At 49.9% G+C, this 17,056-nt stretch overlaps 1 protein-coding gene across 3 annotated transcripts in view; it reads right to left on the bottom strand.

The window, feature by feature from the left end:
- FGF1 (fibroblast growth factor 1) overlaps window positions 1-16,165 on the bottom strand; it is a 75,091-nt gene extending 58,926 nt beyond the window's left edge. Inside the window, exon 1 of one of the 3 annotated variants that reach the window (XM_038772838.1) lies at window positions 15,974-16,165. The gene's annotated coding sequence lies outside the window, so the exon portion shown is untranslated. Of the gene's footprint in view, window positions 1-15,714; window positions 15,862-15,973 lie in introns of those variants that run through there. The other 2 variants (XM_038772840.1, XM_038772836.1) reach the window with 2 other exon arrangements.
- Between the last annotated feature and the right edge of the window lie 891 nt (window positions 16,166-17,056).

The raw sequence follows: 17,056 nt of genomic DNA, 5'->3' as shown, positions 1-17,056 counted from the left end.
GTGCTGGGATAGATACAAGGTTATCAGGTTGTCCCACTTGGGGCTCACAGACTTGATCCCCATTTTACAGATGAGGTAATTGAGGCCCAGAGAAGTTAAGTGACTTGCCCAAAGTCACACAGCTGACAAGTGGCAGAGTCAGGATTAGAACCCAAGACCTCTGACTCCTCTGACTCTTTTCCACTAAGCCACACTGCTTCTCAACCAATCAATATCCTCAATCAATATCCTGATTAGCTCGTATCTACCCCAGTACTTAGGACAGTGTCTGGCATGTAGTAAGTGCTAACAAATACCATTAAAACAGGGGCTTGGGCTACAGTCATTTCTGATAAATTCCCACTTTTAAGATGGTGAACCCAACCCATGGAAGTCTGGTCAAAACGACTCGTTCCGTAGGAACCGAAATAAGAGGTTAAAATTCTGGTGGGCTGAAAGAGTTAGATTTTCCTCTTAAATGAGTCTATTTTCCCCAAAGACACTGCTCCCAGGTATCTCAGGTTGCTGGGAGCTTCTCAGAGAAGCACAGTCTCATTTCTTAAGGACTGGACTGGCCAGGCTGTAGAAATCTGAAAACCTGCCAGACTGAGATCAGGTCATCCAGCTGGATGGGGCTGGTCCGATGGAAGAAGGCCCCTTTGGATGTAAAATGGCCTGCCCCCACCCACATTCTTCGCATAATGGAAACTAAGATAGGTGCAATGTGTATAGGCAAGCAATATTGCAGAGTTTTGTGAGGGTTTTTTTATGGTATTTATTAAGCTCTTACTGGGGTTAGTCAAGTTGGACACAGTCCCTCAGTTCCTGTCCCACAAAGGGCTCACAGGCTTAATCCCTTTTTTACAGATAAGGTAACTGAGAAGTTAAGTGACTTGCCCAGGGTCACATAACAGACAAGTGTGATGGAGGCAGGATTAGAACTCAGGTCCTTCTGACTCCCAGGCCTCTATCTACTAGGACAAACAGTTTCTCACAATTGCATGGCTATTCAAAAAATTTCCCCTCAACACTGACTAATCCTTTTCAGGTTTCCCCACTCAAGCCAGCACCACCAGCTCAGGTAGGGACTGTCCCTACATGTTGCCGACTTGTACTTCCCAAGTGCTCAGTACAGTGCTCTGCACACAGTAAGCACTCAATAAATACAATTGAATGAATGAATGAATGCACCTCAACCCCTGACTCCACCCACATCCTGAGCCCCAGTGTTACATGGAGCCCTACTCCTCCAGTCAGTGGAGGTCACTGGAGGGGGACCAAAGGATTGTCTGCCAAGAGTGAGTTTTGTCGGGCCCCTTCCTGTCTCCTCTGTGCTTCCCTCCCATGAGACCCCTGCCTTTCTGGGTTCTAAATGCTAGGAAGATGATCAACACAAAAGTCTGCCTGATTCCTGCTGCCGCTCATGGCCACTCGTGAAGTGTCAACCAGGCCCTTAGGCAGGCCCTATCTATCTTCCCTTCAGCTCTCTAATTCCATCCCAACACCATATCCCAGCACTCTCATCCTTTTTGGTTGTCCCTCAAGAGATTATCTCATTCCTGCTTTCAAAATCTTCCCCCTCCACTGCACTTCCAACCCCATCCCTTCTCACCTTCTGAAAACACTTAAGGCTGCCCTGCTTCTCTCTCTGAGAGCCATCTTCAACTCCCCACTATCAACCAATCTCCTTTCTTCTTCGGCCACAAAACACACTCAGCTCTCCCCTAGCCTAAAAAAAAAAAAAAAAAAAACTTCTCTAGAGCTCACTGCACTCTCCAGCTACCAATCTCTCCTCTCCCATTCCTGTCCAAATTCATTGAACCAACTGAACATATCCACTGCCTCCATTTCCTCTCCTCCAACTCCCTTCTTGACCCTCTGCAACCCCTCTCCCTCTTCACTTCACCAAGACCGACCTGTCTCTCCCAGGTCACAGATTACCTGATCCGAGTTCTAATAGATTCTGTCCCAATTCTCCTCTATCTCTTGGCTGCTCTCAAGATTGTGGACCACTCCCTCCTTCTGGAAACGCTAAACTAATCTTGGTTTTACTAGTGTGGCTCTCCCCTGGTTCTCCTCTTAACTTTCTGGCTGCTCCGATTCAGTCTCTTTCTCTGCCTCTGCCTCCCACTCGCTAACTGTGGGTGTTTCTTAAGACTCTGTTGTGGGTCCTTGCCGCTTCTCACTTTACATTCATTCCTAGCCACTCCCTTGGGTTCAGCTATCACTTCTACACCCAAAGCAGCATGGCCCGAAAAGCAACTTGGCCTAGTGAAAAGAGAATGGGCCTGGGAGTCAGAGGACGTGGGTTCTAATCCTACCTCTGTCAGTTGCTTGCTGTGTGACCTTGGGTGAGTAACAACTTCTCTGAGCTTCAGTTTAAGAGAAAAAGAATCTACTTTGCCATCCCTGACTACACTCCTTTTAGTCAATCTTGGATTTCCTCCTGCCTCCCAGACTTCTCTTCCTGAATGTCCCACTGACACCTTAAGCTCAGCATGTCCCAAACTGAACTCATCTTCCCACTCAAATCCTCTGCTATTCCTAAATTTCCCATCACAGTTGACCACACCTCCATCCTCCCATCTCTGAGGCTCACGGACCTTGTCATTATCCTTGATCTTTCCGTCTTTCAAACTACACATTCAGTCTGTCGCCAAACCATATCAGTTTTTCCAACACACTATTTCCACGATCCAACCCTGGATCTGGGGCCCTCATTACATCATGGAGGAAAAACGAGTGGTTTAGTGTTGCCCCCAAAGTGGCAATCTCATCCCTCTCCAGAGCTGATGGGGCCATCATCCAATTGGTAACCCAGGATGGAAGGTCTTAGTAGATAGAGCACAGACCTTGGAGTCAGAGGAACTTGGGTTCTAATACAGGCTCTGACATTTATCTGCTGTGTGACCTTGGGCAAGTCATGTAACTTCTCTGTGCCTCAGTTTCCTCAACTGTAAAATAGGGATTAAGACTGTGAACCCCATGTGGTTCAACCTGCTCAGCTTATATCTACCCCAGCGCTTAGTATAATACCTGGCACATAGTAAGCACTTAACAAATATCATAAAGAAAAAGAAGATGGTAATTACCCCCAGTTGGATCAGACTAAGGCACTGGTGGTAACTCACACCATCAAAAGATAAATCTTCCCCTCTCTTGTTTCCAACCCTTTGCCTGCTCCAAACAGGTATGGCCCTCAGTATTCATACCTGGTCCCTTTCATGCTTCTCATGTTTCCATTCTAGGTGGAACTAGGAGATCCCTTGGAAACAACGAGAAATAGTGTGGCATAATGGAAAGAGCCTGGACCTGGGAGTCAGAGGACATGGGCTCTAATTCCAGCACTGCCACATGTCTGCTGTGTGACCTTGGGCAAATCACTTAACTTCTCTGGGCCTCAGTTTCCTCATCTATAAAATGGGGATTAAGACTGAGCCCCGTGTGGGACAGGGTCTATGTCCAGCCTGATTACCTTATATCTATCCCAACACTTAGACTAGTGCTTAGTACATAGTAAGTGCTTAACAAATACCAGTATTATTATTATAATATTATAATTATAATATAATAATAATAATAATAAAGAATTCCCTGCTCCTCTCCGCTATGACCTTAGTCAAACTGCCAGCACCACTCGGAGGTGATCTAAATGGCTGTTTCCTTCTTTACCACTGCCCCTGATCCTACTGAGTCTGTCCTTTTGGCTCTGAAAGAGGTGATGATAAGATTTCTGACTACAGTCTTGGAAGTTAGGCATCCAACTCACTCCTTAAACTGCTCCAAGCTGCCCTTATTTCCTCTTTACCCCTCCTTCAGCCTCATAGCACTTAAGTACATATCCATAATTCATTTATTTCTAGTAACATTTGTCTCCTCCTCTAGACTGAAAGCTCACTGTGGGCAGGGAACGTGTCTACCTACTCTCTTATACTGTGCTCTCCCAAGCGCTTAGTACAGGGCTCTGCACATGAGTGATTCAATAAATATGATTGATTGATGGATTAAGCCAAGAATTTCAGGAGATTTCCAGGCCAACTAGCTTGGGACCTGGGTGGGGATGAAAAGGAAATTGATTTGTCACACCTGTGGGATGGATAGTAGCATTTATAACTAAGGCTACCCCCTGGGCAGTACTCTTAGGAGGGTAGTGACCGATCCCCAAGCCCTAGGACCCCTGTCCCTCCCAGAGAGTCGGACAATGCTGCCACTTGGGGTGGGAGGATGGATGAGGAGAGAGGAAGATTCGCATACCCAAGTCACCAATGCGCCTGCCCTCCTCTATAATGATCTCTGATGTAACTCCAAAAAACCAGACCCCCGAGACACTTGACATCATAAACTACACCAGCTACACTCCTTTTATTCAATCTTGCTTTTCTTCCTTCCTTCCAGACACATGTACATATCCGTAATTATGTACACATCTGTAATTTATTTTATTTTATTAGCATGCAATGAATGGTGATGTCATAAGGCTGACATTTTTCAGAAGTCCTCTCAATTCTACCCTAATTGATGCAAACCCAGAGCATTTCTCCAGGGTTACTCTGGTCCTTCTGACTGCTCTATTGTCTTAACATCTCCTTACCAGGTCTGGGGGAAGTCCAATGCCACTTCCAAGCTGCTGAACTCAGCAGAAGGAGCCGAGATGGAAGGAAGCCGAGTGCTCAGATTTAAGTAGTGGATATAAAAGTGCACGGTACTTAATCCACGCAAGACTGGGGATAGAAACCTGGATTGCCTGTTGTAAAAGTGGACAAATGGCCACCTTCCCCCTCCCAGTGCCCTACATTGTGACAGCTTTCCACCATTACAATCAATCAATGATATTTGATGAGTGCTCACTATATGCAGAATACTCTGCTAAGCACTTGGGAAAGTATAATGCAGCAGAGTTGGTAGACTTGTTCCCTGCCCACAAGGAGCTGACAGTCTAGATGGGAAGACAGATAATGAAATGAATTATGGATGTGTACATAAGTGCTGTGGGGCTGAGGATGGGACGAATATCACAAGCTTAAAGGCAGGGCCCCATAGAACTTTGGTACAGAGACTAACTGGAGTTATCCTGGATGGGTGGATTTAAGAATGAAATTAATCTTCTTTGTTAAACCTCCTCTCCTACCTCTCACCCCAAGATGCTCCTAGTTGCAATAATGACTGGATGCCATTCCCACTGGGATTATTGAACTGTTTCTCTCAGCTGACTTTTCTTTCAGAGTTCTGGATTCCAAGACATTCCAAAACATGCTATTTGCCCTGGGTCACCTCATAGAGAACCAATCCAAAAGACACCCAGCAGATAGGTCAGGATTTAGACTTTTAGACTGTGAGCCCACTGTTGGGTAGGGACTGTCTCTATGTGTTGCCAATTTGTACTTCCCAAGCGCTTAGTACAGTGCTCTGCACATAGTAAGCGCTCAATAAATACAATTGATGATGATGATGATTTGGCAAAGGGACTCCTCGAACAGCTCCCCCATGTGCTTCTGAACCCTAAAACCCTGGCCAGAGTGAACCCAGACCAAGTCTGCTGAACACTAACTGAACACTTATTTATCGATCACTTACTGTGTGCAGAGCACTGTACGGAGCACTTGGCAGAGCACACTGTAACCCAGTTGTTAGACATTATAATAATAATAATAATAACGATGGTATTTGTTAAGCACTTACTATTTGTCAAGCACTGTTCTAAGTGCTGGAGTAGATATAAGGTAATCAGGTTGTCCCACGTGGGGCTCACAGTCTTAATCTCTCATATGAGGTAACTGAGGCACAGAGAAGTTAAGTGACTTGCCTAAAGTCACACAGCTGATAAGAGGCGGAGTTGGGATTAGAACCCATGACTTCTGACTCCCAAGCCCATGCTCTTTCAACTAAGCCATCCTGCTTCCTTGCCCACAGTGAGCTTACTGTTTAGAAGGGGATACAGACATTAATATAAATAAATGAATTATGGATTTGTGCAAAAGTGCTGTGGGGCTGAGAGTGAATAGAGGGAGCAAGTATATGAGCATGTGTTCCCTCCTGATCTTCTTCCTCATGCAGTTACCGGGATTTCCAGGGAGTCCCCTATGCTGCATCTCTAAAGCAGCATTAGGGGCAGGGCAGGGCAAGGTTCCAATATTCCCTACACTCCCTCTGGCAAAACACTACAAGTGCAGATGTCTGAATCCCTTCTGGGCTAACCCCGCCTTGCTTCCTGCTTCTCTCCTCCCCTACCCTTTAACCTTAGCCTGTTCTGTAGTAGTACTAGTACTAGTAGAAATAGTAGTAGAAGTAATAATAATCATAGTAGTAGTAGTAGTAGTCATAGTAGTAGTAACAGCATTTGTTGAGCATCCCCTTGGTGCAATACACTGTATATATTAAAAGCTTGAGAAGTATAAAAGGAAGAAGTGACATGTTCCCTGTTCTCAAGGAGCTCACTCTCTAACAGGAACTGCCCTCTCAAAGGTAACCCATGATCTCCTTCTTGCCGAATCCAACAGCCTCTGCTCCATCGTGTTCCTCCTCGACTTCTCAGCTGTCTTCAACACTGTGGACCACCTCCTTTTTCTGGAAACGTTATCTGACCTTGGCTTCACTGACTCTGCCCTCTCCTGGTTCTCCTCTTGTCTCTCTGGCCATTCACTTTCAGTCTTCTTCACAGGCTCCTCTTCTGCCTCCCACCCCTTTACTGTTGGGGTGCCTCAAGGTTCAGTTCTGGGACCCCTTCTATTCTCCATCTTCACCCACTCCCTTGGAGAACTCATTCGCTCCCATGGCTTCAACTACTACCTCTTTGTGCGTGCTACCCAAATCTACATCTCCAGCCCTGATCTCTCTCGCTCTCTCCAGTCTTGCATCTCCTCATTCATTCATTCATTCAATTGTATTTATTGAGCACTTACTGTGTGCAGAGCACTGTACTAAGTGCTTGGGATGTACACGTTGGCAACATATAGAGACAGTCCCTACCCAACAGCGGGCTCACAGTCTAGAAGGGGGAGACAGACAACAAAACAAAACATATTAACAAAATAAAATAAATAGAATAGTATTCTATCGTCTTCAAAATAACTTTACTTGGATCTTCTTCTGTCACCTCAAACCAAACATGTCCAAAACAGAGCTTCCCACCCAAACCCTGTCCTCCCCCCGACTTTTCCATCACTGTAGATGGCACCACCATCCTTCCTATCTCACAAACCCATAACCTTGGCATTATCCTTGACTCCTTTCTCTCATTCAACCTACATATTCAATCCATCACTAAATCCTGTCGTTCCCACCTTCACAGCATAGCTAAAATCCACCCTTTCCTCTCCTCCAAGCTTCTACCACATTAATACAATCACTCAACCTATCCCGCTTGGATTGCCGCATCAGCCTCCTTGCTGAATTCCCGGCCTCCGGTCTCTCCCCACTCCTATCCATAATTCAGTTTGCTGTCTGGATCATTTTTCTACAAAAACATTCAGGACATGTCACCCGGCTCTTCAAAAACCTCCAGTGGTTGCCCATCCACCTCTGCATCAAACAAAAACTCACCATTGGTGTTAAAGCACTCCACCACCTTGCCTCCTCATACCTCACCTCACTTCTCTCCTTCTACAAACCAGCCCACACACTTCACTCCTCTAGTGTTAATCTTCTCACTGTGCTTCAGTCTTACCTGTCTCACGGCCAACCCCTAGCCCACATCCTGCCTCTGGCCTGGAATGCCCTCCCTCCTCAAATCTGACAGACAATTACTCTCCCCCTCAAAGCCTTATTGACAGCACATCTCCGCCAAGAGGCCTTCCCAGACTAAGCCTCACTTTTCCTCATCTCCCACTCCCTTCTGCATCGCCCTGACTGTTTCCCTTTGCTCTTCCCCCCTCCCAGCCCCACAGCACTTACGTTCACGTCTGGAACTTTATTTAGTTATACTGATGTCTTTCTCCCCCACACTAGTCCGTAAGCCCATTGTGGGTAAGGAATGTGACTGTTTATTGTTGTATTGTGCTCTCCCAAGTGCTTACTTAGTACAGTGCTCTGTGCACAATAAGTGCTTAATAAATACGATTGAATGAATTTTACAGATCAGGTAACTGAGGCCCAGAGAAGTTCCAAGGTCACAAAGCAGGCATGTGGCAGAGTCAGGATTAGAACCCAGATCCTTCTGCCTCTCAGGCCCTTTCTGCATACCCAAGTCACCAGTGCCCCTGCCAACATCCCTCCTCTAAAAGTTGTTGAGGGAGGCTGAATGATCTGACAGGAAGCTGGTTCTACCAAGATAAGGGCTTTGGCTTTTATTCTTTTTGCTTCCCGTAGGGCTGGAAATCTCACAAGATTTTGGCCTTCCTTCCCTGGGGCTCTGCCAGAGCCGTAATGCAGAAGGGTGGCAGAGAGGGAAATGTTGCTTTGGACTAGGGTTACCTGCATCCCCATGCAAGGCCACCAGGCAGGTCGAGGTGAGATGTCAGCACCAGGAGAGCAGATGTCACAGTCCTGGAAGCTTTCCCAGGGACCAAGGGGTCAGGAGGGCTGCGCTCCTCTCCTGCTTCATGCTCTGATTATTGAGAAGCAGTATGGCCTAGGAATGCTATGGGAGTCAGAGGACCTGGGTTCTAATCTTGGCCCTGCTACCTGTCTGTTGTGTGACCTTAGGCAAGTCACTTCACTTCTCTGGGCCTCAGTTCCCTCTTCATTCATTCATTCAATCATATTTATTGAGAGCTTACTGTGTGCAGAGCACTGTACTAAGTGCTTGGGAAGTACAAGTTGGCAACATATAGAGATGGTCCCTGCCCAACAATGGGCTCACAGTCTAGAAGGGGGAGTCCCTCACCTGCAAAAGAGGGATTTAAGACCTATTCTCCCTCCTACTGAGACTGTGAGCCCCAAGTGGGATCTGATGATCTTGATTCTTCTCCAGAACTTAGTACAGTCCTCGGCATATAGTAAGCACTTAAAGGATACAATTATTATCATTATTAGGCAATCCAGGAGGTGCCCTGAGGCTCCCTATGATGGACTATACTCCCTCAGCCTGGGGACAACAGAGACACTGGGCACCACCAAGCACTATCCTCCTCAGGAAATGGAGACCAGGAAATGGGGGAGACAATCCTTCCTGTGTTAGTCCATGGAGGCTCCATTCTCTGGCCAGCCAGAGGTCTGATCAGTGACTGTCCTTGGGGCTGGGCAGGCTGCCCCTGGGGAAGGGAGTCAACTGTCCAGGATCCCAGTCTTGGAGAACCTGCTGTAGTGGATAGAACACATGCCTGGGAGTCAGAAAGTCATGGGTTCTAATCTTGGCTCTGCCACTTGTCTGCTGTGTGACCCTGGGAAAGTCTCTTCACTTCTCTGGGCCTCAGTTACCTCAGCTGTAAAAATGGGAATTGAGACTGTGAGCACTAAGCACTGGGGTAGAGACAAGCAAATCAGGTTGAACACAGTCCCTGTCCCACGTGGAGCTCACAGTCTCAATCCCCATTTTACAGTTGAGGTAACTGAGGCACAGAGAAGTGAAGTGGCTTGCCGAGGGTCACCCAGCGGACAGGTTGAATCCAACCCAGCGCTTAGTACAGTGCCTAGTACATAGTAAGTGCTTAGCAAATGCCATATTTATTATTGCCTTGGGTGGCCCTGCACTTAGGAGTCTCAAATCAGTCATTCCTCAGACTCCAAACCTGACCCTCATGGGAATACTCCCAGCAGGCAGCAGGAGAGTTGGCAAGAGTCATGAGCCAGGAGCCCTGATGGGATTGGATGTGGTTTTAGCCAGAGTTGGGGGCATATAGTGGCTTCTGGAAATCAGGGAAACAGAATGGTTAGCGGGAAATCAAGTAGATACAGATTCAAGTAGATATGGTGGTCGTCTTGGGAAGGTTCCAGCCCCTGAAGAGGGAGGAGATGGGGAGCGAAGGAGGAAGGGAGAAGGAGGGCAGAGAGGAGCTCTCAAGGGTTGAGTAACAGGTCTGCCTCTACCCCGCCCCGCTCCTGGAATGGACTGGAATAGGCATCCAAGATCGGCTCAGCTGCCAACAGAGAATCAGCTCAGAAGTGGGATTTATTTCTGCTGCTGGTCAGGGAGAAGCCCGAATGGTCAATGGGTCACAAGAGCCAGATGAGAAGGTGCTTTCCATACACTCAGTCCCACAATGCGCAGAGGCAGCAATGCATTAACCCCAGTTGAGTGGGGACTGCCCACCTCCAAGAGCCCCTCCTCAGGTACTTCTCCCAGGGCAGACTATCCTGGGGGGGGGGGGGGGTTGAGTGTGTGCGTGTGTGTGTGTGTGTATACAACACAGAAGCCGTGTGGCTTAGTGGCTAGAGCATGGACCTGGGAGTCTGAAGGACCTGGGTTCTAGTCCCAGCTCTGCCACATGTCTACTGTGTGACCTTGGGCAAGTCACTTAACTTCTCTGTTCCTCAGTTACCTCATCTGTAAAACATGGGGATTAAGACTGTGAGCCCAGTGTAGGACAGGGAGTGTGTCCAACCTGATTAAATTGTATCTTCCCCAGTGCTTGGTACATAGCAAGTACTTAGCAAACACCATAATTATTATCATTATTAGAGAGAGTATTAGAGAGAGAGAGAAAGAGAGAGAGAGAAAGAGATTTGAAAATCATTCACGCACTGCTCACAATGGTTTGAGTGTGGCAGTCAGTGTTTACACTGCAAGGAAAGAGATCTGATTGTTTTCCCAAGTTGCCTCTCTCTTTCTCTCTCATTCTCTCTCTCTCTCTCTCTCTCTCTCTCTCTCTCTCTCTCTCTCCTCTCTCTCTCTCTCTCTCTCTCTCTCCCCCTTTCTTTCTTTTCTCACTTGCCCACTGTAACTGATCCTGGACAATGTCCCTGTACCCAGCAAACACAAGGGAGGAGTCATGAGAGCCCCGAGAAAAGTGAGGTGGAGGGAGGACTAGGCAGACAAAAAGGCCATCAAAAACATTTGCCTAGACGTGTGTCCTGGCCAGCAGACCACAGTTTGGAGACTACTACATTCCTGTCTGGTCTTTGTGGCTGTCCCGGGGACCTTTCTGAGCAGAACATTGCCACTTCGGCCTCTGAAGGAGCTTTCCAGCATTAGCTGGTTGTTCAGAGTGGACCCTCAGTGCAGATTGTTGACTGGAGGGCAGGCGGGCTGGCTGGCTGGCTGTTTGCCCAGCTGGCCAGCTGCCCGGCTGCCTGGGGAGTCTGATGAAACGTGGTTGTCCATTTTCAACACTTTCCCCATCATGTCTACATCAAAAGAAATTTAAAATGACCCAAAACAAATTCAAAATATTCCTCTGAATGGCTTAGGGACGTGTATGGCTGGACTAATTACAACCCCACTGCCTCCGTGGAGGGGCGTGGGTATCCAAGCCCCCTCTGAGCACCTTGATGGAGAAACAGGGATGAGGAGAAAATGCTTTCTTTCAGGGGCATAGTGCTTTGGTCAGTACGGAGCATTGGGGGTCGGTGAGGGGAGATGGCAACTCTGCTGTTAGCCTCACTAGGATCAATTAATGAATCAGTCATATTTTTTGAGTGCTTACTGTGGGTAGAGCACTGTACTAAGTGCTTGGAGATCTGCTTGCAGAGTGTTGGGAGGGGCCATACCCAGGCCAATGTTCCAAACCCGCCCAGTTTCTCCCACCCCCAGGGCAAGAACCAACAAGGCTGTGTAGGCCGTATAAAGGGCTTTGCCCAGTGCTCAGCCATCTTCATTAAAATCAGAGGAAGGAGACTGTTTCTAGAGAGATCATGTGGGGATGGAGACAGGGGCAATCCTATTATTTAACTGTCTGGGTACAGTTTGTAGCAAAATTGCTTTGATAATGCTGCTGCTACTGCCAGTGCCCCGAAACACACGGACAGGGATGATTGGGTCTATGGGGCAGTTGTGTTGGCTTCCAGAAGCAATAATAGTGCTGGTATTTGTAAAGCGCTTACTATATGCCAGGCATTGTACTAAGCACTTGGGTGGATACTAGCAAAGTGAGTTGGGCACAGTCCGTGTCCCCTGTGGGGCTCACGGTTTCAATCCCCATTTTCCGGATGAGGTAACTGAGGCTCAGAGAAGTGAAATGATTTGCTAAAGGTCACACAGCATACAAGCGTCGGAGGCGCTGGCTTCCTGAGGTCTAGTGTTGACAGAGTGTCCCCTGTGCCCTCTTTCTCCTCGGGGACCACTCTGATTCAACCCCAGGGGCTGTACTGGACCCCCAGTGTTTCTGTTCCACAAGCAGGGAACATTGAATTTCTCCAGGTTTGTCAGGAACCTTGAAGGGAGTGCAGGGAAGCTGCTGGTTTCCTCCCCTCTCTGGAATTATTTCTTGCTGTTTGCTGACTCAGTGTAAACATGCCAGGCCTGGGAACTGAACACGGCCCCTGCAGTCTGTCACCAGCAATGATACCTCAGGGACTCGGAGGACTGCCTCCGGGAGCCTGCCGGGCGTTCTCAGATGAACCCCTGAAACAAGGCTCCCCATGGGCCCCTGTGCTGGGTGCCTGGCGTAGCTGGGTAGCTGCTTCCTTTCTGCCCTTTCCAGAAATCCTGACTGCCACCCCATCGGCCCAGTCCAAACCCTCTTGATGAATATCTGGGCTGACAGTTCCCCAGTAGTCTCCTTGTTGACCTCCCTGCCTCCAGCCTCTCCCCTTTCCAAGCCCATATGTCACTTTGCTGTCCAGATCATTTTCTTAAAAGTCATTCTGCTTCATCTCCCCACTCCACAAGAACCTCCAGGGGTTATTAACAATAATAGTGATGATTATTATTATTATAGTATTTGTTAAGCACTTACTATGTGCCAAGCACTGTTCTAAGCCCTGGGGTAAATACGAGGTAATCAGGTTGTCCTTTGTGGGGCTCACAGTCTTAATCCCCATTTTACAGATGAGATAACTGAGGTGCAGAGAAGTTAAGTGCCCAAGGTCACAAAGCAAACAAGTGGAGCTGGGATTAGAACCACATCCTCTGACTCCCAAGGCTGTGCTCTTTCCATTAAGCTACACTGCTTCTTTGGTTGCCCATCCTTCTCTGCATCATTTTCCCAAGAGCTTAGTTCAGTGCTCTGCACACAGTAAGTGACTGACTGAATGGATAAGTGAAATTCCTTACCTGATGGTAAGGCTTTAAGGCACTCAGTCAGCTCACCCCTCTCCTGCCTAACCTCACTGACATTTTACTACAACCCGGCCCACACACTTTGCTCCTCTAGTGCCAACCTACTCTTTGTATCATTGTATCTCAGTCTCATCTATCTCACTGTCGACGCTTCACTCACATCTTCCCTCCCCCTTCATATGCAACAGACCCCTACTCTCCCCATCATCATAGCCCTACTAAAATCATATCTCCTCCAGGAAGCCTTCCCTGACTAACTTCTTTTGTTCCCTAGCTTATTCTTCCTCCCTTCTGCATTGCCTATGCCCTGATGTCTCTACCCATAAAGCACTGTAAAAATCCACCGCCCAACTGCACAGCACTAATGTCCGCTGCTTCCTCTATCTGTAATTTCTTTTAATGTCTGTCTCCCCAACTAGATAAAAAATTCTTGAGGGCAGGGATCATGTTTACCAACTGTGTTGTACTCTCCCAAATGCTTAATACTATGATCATCACAGACTAAATTCTCAATAAATACCACTGATTTTTGTATGGTATTTGTTAAGCACTTACTATGTGCCAGGCACTGTACTATGCACTGGGGTAGATGTAAACTAATCAGGTTGGACACAGACAATGTCCCACATGGGGCTCGCGGTCTTAATCTGCATTTTACAGATGTAGTAACTGAGGCCCGGAGAAATGAAGTGACTGAAGTCACACAGCAGACAAGTGGTGGAGGTGGAATTAGAACCCAGGTCCTTCTGACTCTCAGGCCAGTTCTCTATCCACCAGGCTACGCTGCTTCTCATATTGACTGATTGATTGGAAGGGAGACTGGCAGCCCTCCCCCCAGGACCCCGTGGACTATGAGACCCGATTGGCAGCAGGCTCTGAGGGAGAAGAACAGAAGAGGAGTTGGTCCTCCAAACAGCCCCTGGTGTCCTAGTGTCCCCCCAAGGCAGGACTTGGGGACATCAGTGGTGCAACCAGCCACCAAAGCAGAGGGTCCAGGGGGTCCCGGGGACCAGACACCTGTGATAGGATGGACAGACACTGTGATCCCTTGCCCTCAATCCCTTGGTCCAGTGAGGATACGTCAGGGGGACACTGGATCTCTGAGCGGCCGCAAAAAAAACCCTAATTAGCCTGGGCCTGAGTCAGAAGGTCATGGGTTCTATTCCCAGCTCTACCACTGGTCTGCTCTGTGTCCTTATGCAAGGACTTAACTTCTCTGTGCCTCAGTTCTCTCATCTGTAAAATGGGGCTAAAACTGTGAGCCTTATGGAGGGGGACTGTGTCCACCTGATTATCTTGTATCTAACCCAGCACTTAGAACAGTGCCTGGCACGTAATAAGCACTTAACAAATACCATTATTATTATTATTATCCCCACTTCTAGACTGTGAGCCCATTGTTGGGTAGGGATTGTCTCTATTTGTTGCCGAATTGTACTCTACAAGTGCTTAGTACAGTGCTCTGCACGCAGTAAGCACTCAATAAATAAGATTGAATGAATGATTGAATGGAATTGGCACCCCTTAAATCCTCAAGACGCCCCTGGCCCACACCCACCCTGTCTCCCAGGCATGTCCTAGGGAAGCAGCATGGCTCAGTGGAAAGAGCACGAGCTTGGGAGTCAGAGGTCATGGGTTCTAATCCCAGCTCTGCTGCTTGTCAGCCGTGTGACTTTGGGCAAGTCACTTCACTTCTCTGGGCCTCAGTTACCTCATCTGGAAAATGGGGATTAAGACTGTGAGCCCCACGTGGGACAACCTGATCACCTTGTAGCCTCCCCAGCGTTTAGAACAGTGCTTTGCACATAGTAAGCACTTAACAAATGCCATTAATAATAATAATAATAATAATAATGTCCGTTTGTCTCTCCTATACGACCATGGCTAACCAAGCTGGCCAGCAGGGAGGACCTCGCCCTAGCGCCTTTCCAAAGGGGTGGGGGGCTGGAACCCCCTGGGCCCTCCGGCCGTCCTGCCCACCTGGGTGAGCCGGGAATCTCGGGAACCGGAGATGCCGGTGGGTCCCGGATCCCAGCTACCGGCCGGCCGCTCCTCCTCTCCCCCAGACCCGCCATGGGCTGCGGCCGGCGGGCAGCGGGCAGCGGCCGGCGGGCAGCGGGCAGCGGCGGGGCAGGAGGGGGAGCTGCCCCTCTCCGGGCGATGCCCGCACCTCCAGCACCTTCTCACCGACTCAGCCCCCAAGGCCATTCCCGAGCCCCGGCCTCCTCGGGAAGAGGTCAGAGCCAGGGCGCTCATCCCCGTACCCCCGCCGCCCCTTCCTCTTCCTCCTTCTCCTCCTCCTCTTCTCCTCCTCTCCTCCTCCTCTTCTCCTCCTCCTCCTCCTCTTCTTTTCCTCCTCCTCTTCTCCTCCTCCTCTCCTCCTCCTCCTCTTCTTCTCTTCCCCTTCTCCTCCTGTCCTCCTCTTCCTCCTCCTCTTCTCTTCCTCCTCCTCCCCTCCTCCTCCTCTTCTTCTTCTCCTTGTCCTCCTCGCCTCCTTCTCCTCTTCTCTTCCTACCCTTCCTCCTTCTCCCCCTCCTCCCCTCCTCCTCCTCTTCTTCCTCCTGCTCCTCTTGTCCGTCCTGGTCCTCTCCATCCCCTCCCTCCCCGGGCCTCGTGTAGCGGTGGGGCTGCGGGGCTCTTACCGTCCTGGTCGAGCTGTCCCTGCGTCCTGTCCCCCGGGCTCCGCACTCCTCCTCCTCCTCCTTCTCCTCCTCCTCCCGGAGCTCCAGGCGGTCAGCCGGCGCAGGCAGCCAGGCTGTCGGGAAGCCCCCAGCTCCGGGCCGGCCCGGAGGACTCGCCCTGCGGCTATTGGCCGACGGGTCCGCCTGCCCTCCCCGCCCCCGGCCCCTCCTCCCTCCCGCCGTCTGGCCCCCACCCTAAAAATAACCCGCACCCCGTCACCTGACGGCCGGATAGCTGGGGGACTGGCTCCCGGGATGGATGGACCGAGGGACGGAGGGATGGGAGGACGGATGGCTGGGAGAATGGGTGGCAGGCTGCCCGGATGGTTGGCTGGAAGACGAGGCGGATGGCTCGCTGGCTGGCAAGCTAGGAGGATGGGTAGCTGACTGGCTGGCTGGCTGGCTGGCTGGCTGGCTGGCTGGGAGTTTGACTGGCAGAAGAGGAGGATGGGTAGCTCTCTGTCTGGCTGGGAGGAATCCTGGTAGATGAGGAGGGTGGGTAGCTGTCTGGTAGGCTAGGAGCACGGATGGTTGGCTGGCAGGATAGGAGGACGGGTGCCTGGGTGGGTGGGAGGATGACTGGCAGACGAGGAGGATGGGCAGCTGTCTGGCAGGCTAAGAGGATGGATGGTTGGCTAGCAGGCTAAGAGGATGGGAGCCTGGCTGGCTGGGTGGGAGGATGAGTGGCAGAAGAGGAGGATGGGCAGCTGTCTGGCAGGCTAAGAGGATGGATGGTTGGCTGGCAGGCTAAGAGGATGGGAGCCTGGCTGGCTGGGTGGGAGGATGACTGGCAGATGAGGAGGATGGGTAGTTTGTCAGGCTAAGAGGATGGGTAGTCTGGTAGTCTAGGAGGTGGGGTAGCTGGCTGGCTGGATGGATGGGAGGATGACTGGCAGATGAGGAGGATGGGTAGCTGTCTGGTAGGCTAGGAGGATGGGTAGCTGGTAGGCTAGGAGGTGGGGTAGCTGGATGGATGGATGGATGGATGGATGGGAGGATGTCTGGCAGATGAGGAGGATGGGTAGCTTTCTGGCAGGCTAGGAGGATGGATGGATGGCTGGCTGGCAGGATAGGAAGAGGGGTGTCTGGCTAGCTGGCTGGGAAGATGACTGGCAGATGAGGAGGATGGACAGCTGTCTGGCTGGCCGGGAGGATGGTCGGTTGGCTGGCAGGCTAAGAGGACGGGTAGTTTGGCAGGCTAGGAGGATGGGTAACTCTGTTAGGCTAGGAGGATCGGTGGCTGGCTGGCAGGCTAGGAGGCTGGGTAGCTGGCTGGCTGACTAGCTGGGAGGATCAATCAATC

This window comes from Tachyglossus aculeatus, chromosome X1 (assembly GCF_015852505.1).
Source record: "Tachyglossus aculeatus isolate mTacAcu1 chromosome X1, mTacAcu1.pri, whole genome shotgun sequence".
Classification (NCBI taxonomy): domain Eukaryota; kingdom Metazoa; phylum Chordata; class Mammalia; order Monotremata; family Tachyglossidae; genus Tachyglossus; species Tachyglossus aculeatus.
This window is presented reverse-complemented; position numbering and strand designations above follow the sequence as displayed.